Source organism: Lacerta agilis, chromosome 2 (assembly GCF_009819535.1).
Source record: "Lacerta agilis isolate rLacAgi1 chromosome 2, rLacAgi1.pri, whole genome shotgun sequence".
Lineage (NCBI taxonomy): Eukaryota > Metazoa > Chordata > Lepidosauria > Squamata > Lacertidae > Lacerta > Lacerta agilis.
The window spans coordinates 47762195-47781062 of NC_046313.1; positions in this window are offsets into that span (position 1 = coordinate 47762195).

The following is an 18868-nucleotide window of genomic DNA, read 5'->3' on the forward strand; positions in this document are numbered from 1 at the left end:
AGCACCAATTGAATATCAAAGTCAAAAAGCCAGGTCAAGATTAGTAGTCTCCCAGACCTTTGTCCCCTATAAGCTTTTCTTTGCTCAACTAGAACAGCCACCCAGATTCCGCCAAAACCAATATTTTGGAGGTCAGTCGAACAATACACACTTTGATTTTGCTCTGCCTTTGCTTTCTGTCCGCTGTGTTACTGTTTCATGCTCGAGCCTCCTTATCTGTCTCAGGGTTCTAAGATTTCTCAACAGTCTGTTTCACGAAGATTTTTCTCCTTCTAGTAATGAAGGAGAAATAGGAGGAACAGCAGGCTTATAACAAGGATGGAAGGGTACATGGAAGGTCTATGTAGTTAGAAATGTACAAGAGACAGCAGATCTACTCTTATCGGCTCAACTAGAACCAGCTGCCATGTGGTTTCTTCCTTCCAATATCTGTCTTTCACTCAGACAATTTACCTGGTGGCGTGTATAACAATGATTAGGGTTCTCGATGCTCCATTCCATTCTGCCCCCTGGTTTTGCTCCCTCTCCAACATTCAGAAATCTTTCCATGCCCACTGAGCCTGGTGAGTGCTCAATGGTCTGCTTTGGGTTCCCCCCTCCACATTTTAGCTTCCCCCCCATCTAGCTCTCAATTCCATCCCTGGAGGACATTTAAAAATAACTTCTCAATGTGAACCAGGGAGTAGTTCAGTAAATGTAATGGTTCTCCCTACCCTGTGTGTGTGTGTCCCCTGCCCACCCTACAGATCTATGAAATTAATAAATTATATAAAATTGACCTATTAAACTTAAAATTTTGGGCAGCCACAGATGGAAATCAAGCTTGGTTCTCGTGTAAAAGCAATGCTGACACCACCACCAAAACAGCCATCCAGGGGCCCAGCCTCTTCTGCAAGGCGCTGTGGCTTTGACTACAAAAACCTGAGCACAGGAAGACTCAAATCAATATTGGACTGGGGGGGGGGGAGATGCAGAGTGGAGAAAGCAGCAGCAGCATTTAAGAGCTAGTGTCTACATTTAATTATGTCCTTCTTCGTTTCTGCTTTCCTTTCTCTGTTGTACTATGTATGCTATCCTCTTAAATTATAAGCCATCTAGACTATGTTACTGGCCTTTTTAAATGATGCTGAAGGTATATTGCGTTTTTGCCTTTTTATCCCGGCTGAAAGTCTCTGGAGACGCATCCATTCTTCTGCTATGGACTTAAGATGCTTGTAGCAGCTGCCATTTATTATGTCTTTTCTGTCCCTGGAAAGATGCCTGCCTGTTTGGGACTTAATCTTCCAATTACATGAGGCTTAGCCGAGATCCATTCTAGGGGATCCAAACATCTCTCCTTAAGATAAAATAAATAATGGAGGGATATTACATTTCCACCTCAGCACTGAAATAGCAGTGTTCCCCCCCCCCCCTGCAAAATTGCAATTCTCTTCTATCTAGCACTTCATTTGGAACTGTAAATGCTGTTTGGAAAAGCATTTACACAATTGGTGGGGAAACCTATTAGATATCACTCACAGCACCTCTGCTTATGAGTGGTGTAAGTCTTTCCCCAACACCTGCATGATTGTGTGGGCCATTAATACATGTAAAAATAGATATTGACTTTAAAGGCAGAGGTTCCGAGTGCTGTATCAGATGCATGAGATCATTTATCTAATTATAGTTTTAAATATTGTGAACACAAGCAAAACTACCTTGCTCACACCAGTTCCAGCCATTTCGTGGACTTCCCCTTCCTCTTTTTCACTCTTTGGTTTTTAGAAAGCTGTAAACTCTTTCACTTCCTTACTTCTGACAGCAAAAGGAAGTTGACAAAATTATGCAAGGAAGAGTTCCTCACCTGCACCCTCTAAAATCAACATCCTAACATACTGTTTCTTGAGTGTTGTCCTTTCTCCAAAGATCAGAAAAACCTGTTGTTTGTCTTTTACAAGCCTCTTGATGTCCATACTTTCTGGACCTATAAATAGCATTGGAAATTGCTTCCTGGAGTTGTGACATTTATCTATCAAAGAAAGTGTATACAATTTCTATGCTGGACTTGGATTCTTAAATTAGCCCAGCCAAGAAAAAAAGTGCAAGGTTATATAACCAAAGAGGCAGTCACTTTACTCCGGGGGGGGGGGGAGACACAAAAATGGGTGTTGTTGTGTGATTATATCCGTGTTGTGCAAGATAAGAAGCATCAACCTGAATCAAGTAATTGTTTTCAGATCACTTCAAACCAGTGTTTCCAATCTCATTTCCTCCAGAGAAGTTAGTTGGTGTCTCCCAGGCATAGTTCACATAGAGAACAAATATTGAAAACAAACCAAATACCATCCTTCAATTCAACATACCAGCACTTCTCAAGAAGAAAAAAAGGAGAGGGTAGTTGATGGCTGGGGCTGATGAGATTGTAGACCCAAACATCTGGAGGACAATGCTGGTCACATTGGCCTCAACTGGAAGATGATCAATGCCCCAGTTAGGAAGTGAGGGAGGCAGACACAAAGGGTGGAATTCAACATCACACCATTTCCAACATTCTGTTGGTATCAGTGTTTCGGCTTGCTAGATGGAACATTTGTTCTTCCTTCCCATGCTCCTTGGTTTGCCCACCCCACCCTGAGCCAATTTTCAGTGTGTGCAGTGGGGACACAGGGAAAAGCCCTCTTACACAATGCAAGCCCTGCCAATTTGCTACACGGGGGCTGGCAGGCAGGTGTTGGGGGACAATATACAGTCGACCTGGATCTAATGCATGCCAGTGACTATTTTACTGATATTAGAAGAAATCATGTCTTAGGAGATGTGCCTCCAAAAACTGGGTCAAAGCAAGCATCTGCTTTAAAAAAAAATGCACTACTGGATCAGTCTAAAGGTATATCTAGTCCAGCATCCTGGTCCTTGCAGTGACCAACCAAACCAACTAGAAGCCCATAGGCACTGGGCGTGAGAATAATCCTGGAGATGACATACAGCAGTCATGACTAGCAGCCATTGATAAAGTGATTGAGAGGCCAGAAGCTGGACCGGCCTGGGTGGACAATTCCCACTAGCACCATATATATTTCTTTCCTTTTCCTTTTTTTTCTTTCATGAAACCCCTCCCTTGGGAAATTGAGCCTTTAAGAAGAGTTTCCATCTAGCTTTGGTGGCTTTTTCTTTCCTATCTTATTCTATTTTAGTACCTGTTTTATGAGGGCTCCAGGAGAACCCATGGCTTAGCCTGCCTGTATACCCCCACATGCCTTTCATTCCAGAGAGTTCCGTACCATACCAGGCTTCAGGAGAAGTGAGCAGCTTAGCTGTGCCTGTTTTACAGTAAACCTTTGAGGGGAAACATACCTCTTCCAAGATGAAGTGAGTGTGAGTAATAGTTGTGTTCTCTCCTCACCCTCTTCCTTGCTTGTTTCTCTTCTTGCCTGCCTAACTTGCAAAAAAGCTACCTGTGTCACATTGGGTCAGGTATCACTGGTTATTTTGGATCCATTCCTTAGCCTAGCTCATCTTCTGTCTACTTTACATCTTTCCCCCCTTTTCTTCCTTATTTAGTGATAGTTGTAACTCCGTATCAGGTCTTCCACGGCGCTCCTCGCGTCCTAGCGGTGTAGCAAGAAAATTATTAGTGCATTTGCAAAGCAGGGTCCAGTATGGTTTCACATTGGATGGGGGACTGTGTATTGAGATTCCTGCATTGCAGGGGGTTGGACTAGATGCCCTTCAGGATCCCTTCCAATTCTACAATTCCAAGACTCTACAATAGCCCAACCTTCCAAAATGCTCACCTCTAGTAGGCTTAAATATGGCGATTTCCCTTAAAAAACTTTTCTGTCTAGATTGTCACTCTTTGAAATATGGCAAGCCTACTATTGTGCTAACCCAATCATCTGTTTTTTACCTATGTGCCTTTGCCACAGTGTATTTGGGTGCCCTGTTTTCTGGTTTGTTCTCTCCTTACTTATTCTTCCTTATGGGGATCTTAATTCCTTTGTGGCATTCAGGGACTCTGGGTTAGAGAGAACTTTAGGGTTTATGTGTGTAGTTCTATACAAATGTAAAGGGGATGTGTGGTAACAGCACAATTACAAGGCAGGAACTGGAGATCCCTCTGAGAGGAGAGCACCATAGTTACTTCTGTCATTTACCCACAATTCATTGCATTTCTTCACTTTTACAATCTGTTCCTGGACTATACCAGTTCAAACTGAATATAGAGGGATCATGTGTTGGAATTAAAAAAAAAAAACAACCCATAGTTATCTTAATCAATTCTGATACAGAGACAGTGTAGTAGCATTCTCCTTGCTTTATCAAAGGAGTGATGTCTGAAGTGTCACCAGCCCAATGAAAGAGCACAGTCCTATTTTCATAGCCTAAGTAGTATGTAGCTGAAACTCGGTTAAAACCACTGTGATTGTGCCAGTTTCTCCACAACGGGACAACATGTCAGTTAGTTTCCAAGATGATGTTTGATTCAAACAGCAGGGAAGAAGAAGAAGTAACAACTGAACACTGAGTCTCTTGTACCATCTCCAAATGAGTGGATAGTGAGTTTAGTGCATCTATTCAAGCCAGCAGGAAGATGATAGTAGCTTATGGGTGGACTAGTCATTAACTGGGACCAGGATGGAGACTGACTCTAGTGCAAACCCTCTAGCGCAAACTGGTAATGAAAAGTGCTTGGGGAAGTATGAGGGATGAAATGTTAACTTTGGGTCCAACATGGGTGGCACTGTGGGTTAAACCACAGAGCCTAGGGCTTGCTGATCAGAAGGTCGGAGGTTCGAATCCCCGCGATGGGGTGAGCTCCTGTTGCTCGGTCCCAGCTCCTACCAACCTAGCAGTTCAAAAGCATGTCAAAGTGCAAGTAGATAAATAAGTACCGCTCCAGCGGGATGGTAAATGGCGTTTCCGTGCACTGCTCTGGTTCACCAGAAGTGGCTTTGTCATGCTGGCCACATGACCCGGAAGCTGTACGCCGGCTCTCGCAGCCAGTAATGCGAGATGAGCGCTGCAACCCCGGAGTCGGACACAACTGGACCTAATGGTCAGGGGTCCCTTTACCTAAATAGCCCACCTAACCATTCTTTGGTTAGGGATTCATGGGCAGGGTTTTGTATAGGAATGGTTTTAATAGGGCATAGAGAGAGAAGCAGCTATTAATCTGAACTAAAAATGTGTGATTCTGCACACAAGCAATGAATTCACTTCAAATTCCTGCCCTGTTAGGTGTGCCACATCGCTCAGAGGAGACATTTCAAACCTAAGGGTTAGACCCAATCTCTCAATTGAACCCGTCTCCAAAGATTTGCTAGATCATTCCAGAAAGAAAGCAGGTTTTCATTTAGATACCTATGAAATTCCAGGTTTCCATGATATAATTGCTCAGGGTAATACATGAACTCTGGCAGAGAAATGCTATATGCCCAGTTTAATTGCTTTAAATCTCTTGCCTCTCAAGTGGCATCTCTCCCAGGAAAGTAATGGATCTCCTTTTCTTCCCAGGGAAGCACAAACAGCATCCATTCAGCCAGTTTACCAGGTGCCAGTGCTCTTTTTGTCCCGTTTCTGTCTGGCAGCTGGCTTTTGTGCCAGGCAAAGGGGTGGAGAAGCCTGGCAGCTGTTCTATTGGGGAGAGAAATCCCTTTCAGCAAAAGTTTAATAGAAGCTTGATTAAAAGAAACACATATGGCAGCATGCCAGGCTTATGGTGGCATATAGAATCTGGACAAGACAAGCAGTCTCAGGCTTGGCAAACCCCGCTCATAAACAGAATCTTGCCTTAAGCGTTTCCCATTAATGTCCACAAGGCAGCAGAATAATAAAATGGAAATCAAGAGAATAAAACCTAACTCAGTCCACTTATACTTTTCAAATTTATACATTTTCATTAGTTTTACAATCAATTTAACATTTCAAAATTTGACTTCCTTCCCCCTCTTTCTGCGGTTCCTTAAATTCATTTTATAATATCTTCTGCATATCCAAATTCATTTAACTTGCTCATTTAATTATCTACTGTAAATATATACTCTTATAAATCTGTAGGTTATTGCAATAATCCTGCTAATGTTTTTATCTGTTTACAATTTATCTGTAAATATTCAATAAACCTTTTCCATTCTTCTATAAAAAGTTTGTTATCTTGATTTCTTATTCTTCCGGTAAGTTTCGCCATTTCTGCATATTCCATAAGTTTTTGTATCCATTTTTCATTTACTCAGTCCACCCTAGTTCCTTTTGTTGCTAAGGTGTATCTGATCTTCTTTCTTGCAACAACTGTGTGTTGGGCATGGTTGCCTGAAGAGAAATTCAAATGTGAGCACACCTAATTACCTATTCATTCAAGGAAGCTGAATGCTGGGAGATTCAGGACTCTCAGGGAGCAGTACTTCTTCACACAGTGCCTATTTATATAAATTCCCTACCACAAGATGCAGTGAGGACCACTAATGGATGGCTTTTATTTTATTTTATTTTTTTCAAAAGAACTTATTGGATTTTAATAACAGAAATACACAAAACACAAATACATACACTACAAAAACCACACAAAATACACACAAACAAAACAGTTATTTACTCATCCTTATCCTCTTTATAATCCTAAGCTTGGGACTTCCTCACATCCTCTCTTTTGCGTTCATTTCTCATCTTCTTTAGTAACTTTGTAACATTGTTAAATCTACTTTCTTGCATCTAATCTTAGTCTTAAAATTATACTCCACATATCTTAAATCCTAAATCTTATTCTTATCAAATAAAATCAAATTCCACATCTCCACTTCTTTTATCCTCTCTTCACTTAACTTTGTTGTGCTGTAGCCTATAATTCTTCTGATTCCAATTTCAAATGTATAAAAAACAACACATATCGACAAATACCTAAGTATTTCTTCCATCTCATAGTCCGTTTCCCCTCTGGTGTCGGAGTACCATGGTCAGCCTTTATAATATCTCTATTAATTCATACTTTATCCCACCCCACTCCTGTCCATCATCACCCTCACTAATGGATGGCTTTTAAATGTATTTTTTTTTTAAAAAAAAATTATTTAACTTTATTTAATAAATACAAAAAAAAACAATCCATAAAATATATACATCCACTCAATCAATCAACCAAGAAAAAACCAAGAAATACAGTTGACAAAACAAAATTAATTATAACTGAAATATAAAAACTTAACAGTACGTCTATGTAAAAAATAAAATACAACAATTAAATTCGATATTCCAAAAAAGCAGAACATATATATCATTTTGAAGCCTTGAAGGAGGAGGTAGTAGAAAGAAAAGAGTTTGAAAATTATATGTATTGCTAAAGGGTTATAGAAAATGGTATTTTTAAAAAAATTATTGGAATTTTATTTACAACATAACACAAACTCCCCACCCCCATACACAAATCCACCCTCATTAAACTTGAACACAATATGCAGTGAGCATAACATACAAAAATAAAGGTAAAGGTAAAGGGACCATTAGGTCCAGTCGTGGACAACTCTGGGGTTGCGGTGCTCATCTCGCTTTACTGGCCAAGGGAGCCGGCACACAGCTTCCGGGTCATGTGGCCAGCATGCCTAAGCCGCTTCTGGCGAATCAAAGCAGCGCACGGAAACGCCGTTTACCTTTGTGCTTTCAAACTGCTAGGTTGGCAGAAGCAGGGACCGAGCAACGGGAGCTCAGCCCGTTGCGGGGATTCAAACCGCCAACCTTCTGATCGGCAAGCCCTAGGCTCTGTGATTTAACCCACAGCGCCATCCATGTCCCAACATACAACAATACAAACAACCAAATAAAAGACTTCCTTTATCCTGTATCTGGCCTCCTTATTTACTTCTTATAAACTGTTTCCTTTATGAATAATAATTAAGATTTTTCTAATTATAACTTAAATATTCACAAAGTCTCCTGCAGACATTAATCGAAACAAGTCCAGGTATTTTATTTTAGGGCACTGTTTTGTGAAGTATTCTCTGCATTTCCCCCATGCTTTTTTAAACTCTTGTCTAGTGTGATCTCTAATTGCCTGTTAATCTAGCCAGTTCAGTATACTCTAACAGTTTATCTTGCCATTCCTTTTTTGTTTGCACATTTTCTTTTTTCCAGTTTTTAGCAATTAGGATCCTTGCCGTTCCTGTGGCATAGAGGAATATTTTCTGATCTTCTCTTGCTATATCTGTGTCCGTTATCCCTAGTAGAAAAGCTTTTGTATTTTTCATAAAGTTATACTTAAACATTTTTTTAAGCTCATCATACACTGTGTTCCAGAAGCTTTTGATTCTTTCACAGGTCCACCCAACATGTACAGTATAAGTGTCCCCTCTGTTTTACCACAGAGGGTAAACTGCTTAGAAGCCTTGGAAGCCTCAATGATTAAGTACTATATACTATATTTCCATCTATAAGTAGCCCCCATGTATGAGATGCCCTCTATTTTGGGGGACTCCAATTTAAGAAAATGGGGAGAAGATCTAGCCATGTATAAGACGCCCCCAAATTTTGGACATTATTTTTTAGGGGGGAAACCTAGTCTTATACATGGAAAAATATGGTAAATCCTGTTGAATAAACAAGGCCACCAATGGCTACAACTCACGATGGTTATGTTCTGCCTCCACTTTCTTCATTGTATGCCTCTGAGAACCAGTGAGTAGGAATCCAAAGTGAGGTGGCACAATTGCACTCAGGTTCTTTATATAGACCAGAGCTCTTACCCAAAGCATGTCCATTGTCACATCATAACTGGAACAGAATGCTGGGCTGTGGGACTTCTATTCCTTTTGTCCCACCTGACTCAGCCTCGAAGGTAATTCCAAGAGGGGTCCCATTCACTTTGCATCCAGCATGCTCCCACTGTGGGCTTAGAAAGCACTGTGCGCATGACATTAGCCACAATCCATATCTATCTTGTATAAATGTTGTTGTTTCTTATGAAATACTGCATTTTGATGTGTTTCACCCCAAATCAGCTTTGATCTGAATGGAGAAATGAACAACCTTGCTATGTTTTTAAGTCTGAGATATTCTAAAGGCAAAAACTGAGTCACTGCAAAGGGGGTTAATTCTGGATTATTATTATTATTTTAAAAAAAGCATAAATGTATGTGGTTTGAGAAATGATTTTGAGATTCAGAAGGGTTAGGCTGAGTGGCAAAATTAAATCACATTTAATATTAAAGGGGCAACATCTTTTCTTAGAATATTATAAATTAACAAAATTGCATTTAGTTAAAATGAAAGAATATGAAAAAGATCAAACACATATAACCTTTGCTAAGGATGGTACTTAATTATTTTATAACAGCTAGTTCCATTACACACATAGGTGCAAAAGTCTCAAAATGTTAGAGTGAATTGAAGTTCTGGAACAGGCTTGTCTAGGTGATGCAGACTACACATTTTTATGAGCAAAACTAACGTCACATCTTTGCTCATGGAAAACCCTGTCTGTAATAACTATGTAGCAGTAATAACCCCAAATACCTTATGTTTGAGCTTTGGCTCCAGTTCCTGGTTTCCCTGAAGCATTAAAAAAAAGACATAGAAGCATGAACCAACGTCCCGTTTCATAGTCACACCCTCCCCTCTTCCTTTCTTGGTATAATTTCAGCAAGGTTCTTGAGTATGTTAACAGCCCATGCTACATCTCTGACATCTTTTTTATGTCAGGCTCTCCATCAATATGTTGCTGTGGAATTGTATGTGACAGAATGCTCCAATAAGAACTTGGGGGATTGTACGTATGCGATCTTTGTGATTTACTAATAGAATAGGGAGTTGGATATTTATGCATGTCTAAACATAGGCCACTAGGTTATAAAGAGTTCAAGGAAAATTCCAAAGTGCTGAATGGAACCACTAAAGTTTTGCATGACACAACTGCAACATTATGGACTTAAGATCCTGACTGTCATAGGATTATCAGTGATCATTTCCTTTATGCTTGTCGACTTGCTTTGTTTTCCCATGGGGCTCCTGTTTTTGAAGACCTAGAGTTCCACATGGTGCTTCCATCCCCAAATCATGGAGAATGGCGGGAAAGGTTGAGTCTTCCTGTTTATGAGAAAAGAAAGGTGCTTAACTTCCAATTCTCACCACACCTTCCCATTTAGTGCAATTAATAGCCATAATTGTTTTTCCAGGCAACAATGTAAAGAAATCATTTTCCCTCTCACTGATGATATGAAACAAGGGAGCTATTCGCCAGGATACAGTGTGTGAGGAAATACTTGGACTGAATCCACAGTTTAGCACATGAATTCTCCTTCCTGCTCTATCACATTCTCTATGTTGACAGAGATCCATTTTTGGTGTGAATTGCAATAAAGATCCATTTATAAGCTCATATATTATCTCAGGGCTGGATTTGGGTTTGATGAGGCCCTAAGTTACTGAAGGTGATGGGGCCCTTTATATTTCCAGCTGTCCTTTGTCAACAACAAATTGTCACTGTTTTTTGTGTTGAATATATGCTATATGGTACTTTATGGACCTAATAGACAGGGGTGAAGGAAGGCGCCGTGACACTCGGGGTGGGCGTCGCTACATAGGGCGCATGTGCGGTGTCGCTACGTACGACACGTGCGCCGTATGTAGCGATGCCGCACATGCACTGTACATATTGGTTTGCTGGCAGCGCCGCTCCAGTGCGGTACAGACGGTACTGGGATCCTCTGCTCATGGCTGCAGCCGCAAACAGAGGGTTCTCCGTTCGCGGCTGTAGCGGCGACGGAGGATCCGGGCACTGTTCATACGGTACTGGAGCGGCACCAGCGGCAAACCACTATACAGCACATGTGTGGCGTCACACACATGCACTGTACTTAGCGGCTTCCCGGCACTGCCGCTCCAGCGCCGTATGGACAGTGCCAGGATCCTCTTCTCGCGGCTGCAGCCGCGAACGGAGGATCTTCCACATGTGGCTGCAGTAGCACAATGGTTGCTCACGCCACCTTGAACCCCCACAGGGTGACTTCTTGTCACCCCCACAGACATGGCACCTGGAGCATACCACCACCACCCCCTGTTGCGACGCCACTGCTAATAGTTATCTAAAGCCATTTGCCACTGTTGCTGTATGTAGGTTTTGTTTTATTTGTTTTTCATCTTATATTTTGGAAATGTACCCCCAGTTTTTTTCCCTTTAAATTTTTTTGGGGGGCCCAAAAGATTGGGACCCTAAGCTATAGCTTGTTTAGCTTATACGTAAATCCGACACTGTATTATCTTCTTGATTCAAAATGGCATCCAGCGTCCAAACAGTAACAAAACCTGCTACACCCACCTTGGGAATCTTTGTGCCAAGTTTTGTGAGGAGAAGCTAAACCTACGCCAATTTCCTACAGGACTGGGGAAGGAATGAAAGAAAATATGACTCAGTGACTGCTATTCTATACCAATATAGCAGTAAGCCTATATTGTACATGACAATCTGAACATTGGTTTCATATCTTTTCTCACCCAGAAGTGTTTTCATATAGGAAATATGTAACATTTGAAGCAACCTGTATTTTTTGTGTATGTGTGGGGTTTTTTTGTTAGGAGGGAAAAAGAGACAACCGCCTTGTTGGGTAAGAGATCTCATGTTGTGCTTTGAACATTCAAAATGCTTCCAAATGCCTTCTGACTCCCAGAGTGAAAGATAGCTTAATACAATTATCTATAGTTCCACTCCAGCTATTCTTGGAAGATGCCAATCCAGTTACACTTCTAATTTATTTAGTAAGACCTGAGGTGAATCACAATCGCTCATGGCCCCAGGTCACAGCTCATCCTAAAGTTTTTTTGTTTTGTTTTCAGTAGAGACACTGAAAATATTGTTTCCTTTTCTCTCCCCTGCCCCCACTCCCACCGCGCGATTTGCATTTGCCCTGAAGACATTTGTGGATAAGTAACATTCTTCTTGTTGCAAAGGCTGGCAGCAAACAAATCCTTCTTATTATTCCAGTTACAGGTGGGTAGCCGTGTTGGTCTGCCATAGTCGAAACAAAATAGAAAATTCTTTCCAGTAGCACCTTAGAGACCAACTGAGTTTGTTCTTGGTATGAGCTTTCGTGTGCATGCACACTTCTTCTTATTATTATCATGCAGTGGATTTCATGCTAGGACTGAATGAGTTGCACAAAGTTCTTATGATAAGCTGTACTAAAAAGAACCTTAAGTTGATTAAAAAGGCCCTGCAAATGAACACAGAAACTGAGGGACATAATGGTTGTGTGTAAGTGCTTATCCAACCCTGCTGGTGAGACAGAATGAGGAGCACAGCCAGGACGGGCCCAAGAGGACATTTTGCTGCCTGACTCCAAGGACAAAATGATGCCCTCTCTCCAGTTCCATGATACAGTAAGTCTTGCATCTTCCCATGATAGCTAGACTGTACAATGATACATTAACTCGTGAATTTTTGCTTCACATAATGGTTGCACCCAACTTTTTTTGCAAGAAAAAAAATGCCATAACATCTCAACTATGGTTTTAGTGTTACATCCAAGCATGACCAGTACATAGCAACAAACTTGGATTTCCCCTAGAGCAGTGGTTCCCAACCTTTTGTTGGCCATGCCCCACCTAAACATCTCTAAAATCCTGATGCCCCCCCCGTGACATATAATTCTTATTATTCAAAAAGTGAACTCCTATTCAAGTAGAGGAAGCATAAAGGCCATTAACTGTTAATAATTAATTCTTGAATTGCCCCCCTTAAAAATTGAATTGCCCCCCTGTGAGGTGTGTGCCCCACATTGGGAACCATGAACCTAGAGTGCTCATGCAACGGGGAGGGGGGCTGCTTCAGATTCCACCTCCCTGATAAATGTGTCTGTATGATAAATGTATTTCCAAGCATCGATTCATCACATTCACAGGGCTTACATTTTTTAATGTATACTATTTTGGGAGGAAATAACTTTAAAATATGTTAGTTTGACATTTACAATCATGTGTAAAAAGATGTCAAATGAAGGGAAGTGTGCAACAGAATGCGGGGAATCCAGATTTGGAGACTGACAGAAATACAATCTCCTAACATTGTTATATGCACCTCAGCCTCTGTATGCACTGTTTCAGGTTCTCTTTTTCTTCTTTCGTAGACCTGATGCTAAAGTTTAAACAGCATTAAGTATCTAACTTCTGTTAACTCAACGTGATAAAAAATGAATGCCACCCATTAAATGCTTCCCACAGAAGACATTTCATTTCAAAGAAAATCAAAACCTTTTGAGTTGTTCATCAGCTAAATAAGCTCAATGTATCTTTTTACCAGTAGTCTGCAGAACTCTAGACTTTTGAAATAGCTGTGTATCGCAGGCCAGTGTATGTGTGTTTTAGCAACTTTGCATGGACTGAATGTGAAGTAAGGGCACTAATTTAGCAGGGTGTTCAGGATTTTTTCCATTTCACGAGCCACTGATTATTAACAGTCCAAGCTGATGTCTTGTGGATCTACTTATGCAGTTACACCACTGAAAATTTTCCTACTAAATCCACAGGGATCATATTTTGAAAGAGCAACCTGGCAGGGTATGTGTGTGTGTGTGTGTGTGTGTATGTGTGTGTGTGTGTGTTGACAATTGACAGTATAATAAACCCACACCACTGCAAATCAATTGTCAATAACAGAGGACTATACGATACATACAAAGCACAGGAATTAATACTGTTTGAAATGTGCTGCCACAAACTGTGCTAAAGCTGAACAAGCAATTGAAACAAAAGGCTTGATTTAATTACATTTCCCTTGAATATTTTGCTGTCACAGTATTAAATTCATTAAACAGCTACTGCCTGGTTTCCTAAGGCTGGAATCCTATGCACATTTGCCCTGGAGACAATGGACCTTCCATCTAAGACAGCTATTAAGGTATAAATTGATGACCTTTTTTTCCAATAAAGTTTTGTGGACATTTACTGATCATCACTGATCATCAAAGACATAAATATTGAGATTGGCTCAGTTTATGACTGTGTTGGAGATAGAAGTGAACTCCAGTTCTGCAATAACTGAGCACTGAGGCACCCATCAACTGTCCTCCCCCCCCATCAGTTAATCAAATTTCAAGTCGTGGGATCAGTGCCTCTTTTAAAAGTGACAGAAGTGATATTGTCCAAACAAAGGATTGACTCGGCTGGGCTTAGTTAGGACCAGACAGGTCAGCCTTCTATATTTTCAAATCTCTCACATCTTTGCCTACATCTTTTATATTGTAATAATGAAAAAAATCAAGTTCCTCTGCCTCTGATGTATGTCTTGGCATATTTCCAATGGGACTAACCAAACATATTTTAAATGGTGGGCTCAGCCACCCAATGGAAGGGGGAGGAGTGTCCCAAAACAGCATGTTGTTATGACTGTTGTTGATATGAAATTACATCCCTAATTCTTTATTTGGGTCTAGGAATGCATTGGACACAATCATTTTAGGTGTAATTTCGTATGTACTTGGCCTCCTCCAATATGGTGTCATCCAAAGGATGTCATACCACACACCAACTGTGATGTAGCCACACATAGGCATTGTAGCCATAGCTTGGCCAGCTGGGGAAAGCATTTCATTCCCCCTGTGACTGCATCTTGTAAACTCTGCATCGAGAAAATGCAACCCCCCTGAAACAGTCCTTTAAAAAGGATGCTTGGATCCCATAGAAAGCATGTGTGTGTTGGTGGTGGTGGTGTTGTTTAGTCGATTAGTCGTGTCCAACTCTTTGTGAGCCCATGGACCAGAGCATGCCAGGCACTCCACCTGTTGTATTGTCCATGGAGCTTTCTTGGCAGTGATACTGGAGTGGATTGCCGGTTTGTTCTCCAGGTGGGTCACATTTAGTCTAAACTCTCAGCTATGACCTGTGTCTGTCTTTAGTGGCCCTGCACGGCATAGCTCACAACTTCTCTGAGTTATTCAAGCCCCCTCGCCACAATAAAGCAGTGATCCATGAAGGGGTTTGTGTTGTACTACAAATTTAATATTTTGGAGAGACCTTAAAAAATTCCCTGGTAGGTAGTTCAGCAATATGGGACATGCTGACATTTCCTTTCAACTAAAAGCACCATCAACTGAAAGCAAAATGCAGCAATAAAAAAAAGTTTGAATTTTCATTCGTTTCCTTCTGCCCACTGAGTATGATCTGAACTTCACAGAGAACAGCGATCAATATTTGAAACTATTGTCTAAACAACAGGAACAGATAAGTCAATTGGCAAAGCCTTAGCAAATTGCTGTCGGTTCACTGGCTGTCAGAGAGAAAGGTATTCTTAGTGTGATCGTGTTCAGGGGAACGTTATTTTTAGCTCACTTTGGAACAGGTGATTGGAAGCACAGACAAAATAATTTTGGATAGAATACAGGTTCTCAGGTTCAGTTGAGCTGTGTTGACACAAGTAACACCTGGAAGGGCCCTTTGCATCTCATTTCTCTGCTCCCAAGATTGCCATATGTGGCTATACTGCTTACATGATTGGAAATCAAACACGGGCCCGTTTACAGCACTAAGATTTACAGGTTATCTCCCGGAGTGTTATATTCTGAGATCATAACCTTCCATCAGTGTTCCAGCTAGAGCTCTTTGCTGATTCACATGCCATGGTTTATGTGCTACTTCTGATTCCCTCAAACCTCCAGTGATGGGTGTGCCTGTGGGTGCAGTCCATGGAGAAAGAGGGGACTGAGGTCTCACGGGCTCATTGACATACACCTTCTTGTTAGCAGCAGTTTAGGAGAATACTGAGAGCAAAGTGCACCTTACCACCAGGAACGTGTATATGGTTGTGCCAGGTCAGTTGTGGCGAGCTGGCTATGTTTGTTTGTTTCCAAATTGCTTAGGGTGGTTAAAACAGAAAGGATTGCAAGAATCTCCAAAATAACGTCCCCAAATTGTGTGCATGGGCAGCAGAATGGACAAGTGCCATTTACATGTAAGTAACTGTAATGTGATGCACATCGGGACTGACCAGGAACGAGATTTTTCTCTGTACAGGCAGAGGAAGTGGTCCCCCACCTCTTTAGAATGATTTCTGTCTTGTGTGCAGGTCTATACAGATTTAACTGATAGTTAATTGACTAGAACCATGTATGTTGAAACCATCTGTCAGCAGAGGTGGATTTAGGGAAGCACTACATGTTCGGTTGCACTGGACACACAGTCTCAGTGGCGCTGCAGGAGACACCACAACTATGTTTTAGAATGGAGTGTGGAGACGCAGTGGGTGCTGAATTTGGGTGTCTCACAGGGTGCCACTGAAATTTGAGACCTCAAGGTCTGTCACTGCTGTCAGGGATGCTTTAGCAGTGATTCCTGCATTGCAGGGGGATGGAATAGATGATCCTTTGGGCTCTTTCCAGCTCTACAGTTCAATGATTCTAAGAACTAATCCAGGCTTCCTCAAACTTGGCCCTCCAGATGTTTTTGGTCTACAACTCCCATGTTCCCTAGCTAGGACCAGTGGTCAGGGATGATGGGAATTGTAGTCTCAAAACATCTGGAAGGCCGAGCTTGAGGAAGCCTGAACTAATCCATAGAATTGCATATGCCTAGGATTGCACTTCCAAATGAGCCACTGTAGGTGCCACCCAGTAATTGCCTACTCAGAAGTAAGCCCCACTGAGTTCAGTGGGACTTTCTGTAGATAACCACGTATAGAGCTGCAAATTGTGTGGCCTTTTTACTTTATTTAGACATTTTCAGCCTACAGTCCAGTGCAACTTATAATGCAAAACACAGCTTATGGGATCCAACTTTCCTAGTATCTGACTTAATATACATTTTACAGTCTTCATCATTTCAATCCAGTGTATTTTATTAGAAGAAGGCAACGTTTTTAATGAGCCTATTAAAGATTCACTAGCTGGCAAATAATCCTAAGTGCTTCCACACTTCGATAGCAAGGGGCTCTTGGCCTTGTGCCCACAAACAGGCTAGGTGTGAATTAATTACAGGATAATCTTTATTGGTCTCTGGTATTAGAAACAGTAAATCACCACAGTGAGCTGATTAACGACCAGAGGAGAGCCAAGGCATTAAATCAATTTTTAAAGTAATTTACCATGTTTATGTATGTACGTACACACACACACACACACACACACACAATGGTGCAGAGCAAAGACCATTTGGGGATTAGTACAACCAATTTAAAGCCCAAGAAATGTAAATGAAGTACTCTAAATCAGGGTTTGGGAGCCTGTGGCCCTCCAGATGATGCTGGATTGCAGCTCCCATCATCCTTGGCCATTGGCCACATTGGCTGGGGCTAATGAGAGTTGGAGTCCAACCACATCCAGAGGACAACAAGTTCCCTATTATCTTTTCTAAATGCTGGTACCAGCCAAAGCATTGATCCTCAAAGACTTATACAACCACTTTACCACTGAGGACTCAAACAGGCTCTTTTCTATCTATAAAATTAGCCCCACTTGTAATCTGTGGGACTTCAGAATTTACCTGATTTGCACTTTCCACAATAATTCACAGTCCGAAACACAGGCATCATTCAAAATTCACATATTCCCTGAATTTTGCACTGCAGTTCTCCAGGCAAGTAAAGTGTACAAAAATACACTGGAGTAAAATGTGCCAAAATATGACTATACAAAAATGCATAGTATTAGACAAAAGAATATAAAAGATGTGTATATTAGGGGAAATTCATACTGAATGCCGATGAATTTTCATGAGCTTTTTTATTTTTAAAATATCACAAATTGATGTAGCAATAGTACTGGCTAGAAGTGAGCTAGCTCAAACCCCAAACCTTAGACCATTGGCTTGGAAGTATGTTCAATTAAGTTCAATAGTATTAACTTCTGAGTGAGCGCATTCAGCTTGAAAATCTCAAAATGATCCCCCATGATTTTCAAATATCTTGCTAACTGACAGTCAACCGGTTTGAGTCTATTTTTAAAATTAAAAAAGGTCAGTACCCTTTTCCAAACACTGTACATGCTCAAATCACAGGAAAATCATCCTTTCCATGCTGTGCTCAAGCATTTCCTTCTTCCGTCTTCTTGCATTGCAGAAACTGCACTTGTCGTGAGTCATGGAATCTTTATAGTAGCAGGAATGAAGTACCTTCTTCTGATAAGAGAGCACACACAGCCTGTGACTAAGGAATTTGGCTCTGGCATGGCTCTTTAGCTGTGTGCCTGGCCCATTTCTACGAACGTTCCCTACCCACACTTCCAGCTACTGGAAGCATGAAGTCACTTCGCAGGGACTGACAAAACACCAAGCACAATTAAGACGTGTTTGGCGTAGCGTTCATTGTAAGGGAAACTGGCACAATGTTCTCTTGAAGCTCTCCACTTATAATAAAATGGGAGTTCAAAAGCATTCATTCCTCAATAGCGGGGCACTTTGTGACATGAGTAAATTAGATGTTGCTGCTTCTGAGCAAACAATTAAACATTCTGCTATTTTAAGGCTGTGTGTGTGTGTGTGTGTGTGTGTTTTCTCCTTTAGAACATAAGGAACTTGGACTAAAATAATCATGGAGGGGACATTGGACTATTGTTGTTTTTAAAATGACAGTGAGCTGGTTGGTTAGCTGCAACACAATTATTTGGATCTAATTCTGTTATATAGGAGAAGGAGAATACTAAGCATAAGCTATGACTGGCTACTTGGGAGAACGATACAAGGAGCTGAGATCTTCTCTAGGATCAGTGCAGCACCAGTTATCTATACAGTGGTACCTCTAGTTATGAACTTAATTCATTCTGGAGGTCCGTTCTTAACCTGAAACTGTTCTTAACTAGAGCCGTGCTTTAGCTAATGGGGCCTCTTGCTGCCGCTGCACCGCCAGCACACAATTTCTGTTCTCATTCTGGGGCAAAGTTCTCAACTTGAGGTATCTCTTCCAGGTTAGCATTGTAACCTGAAGCAT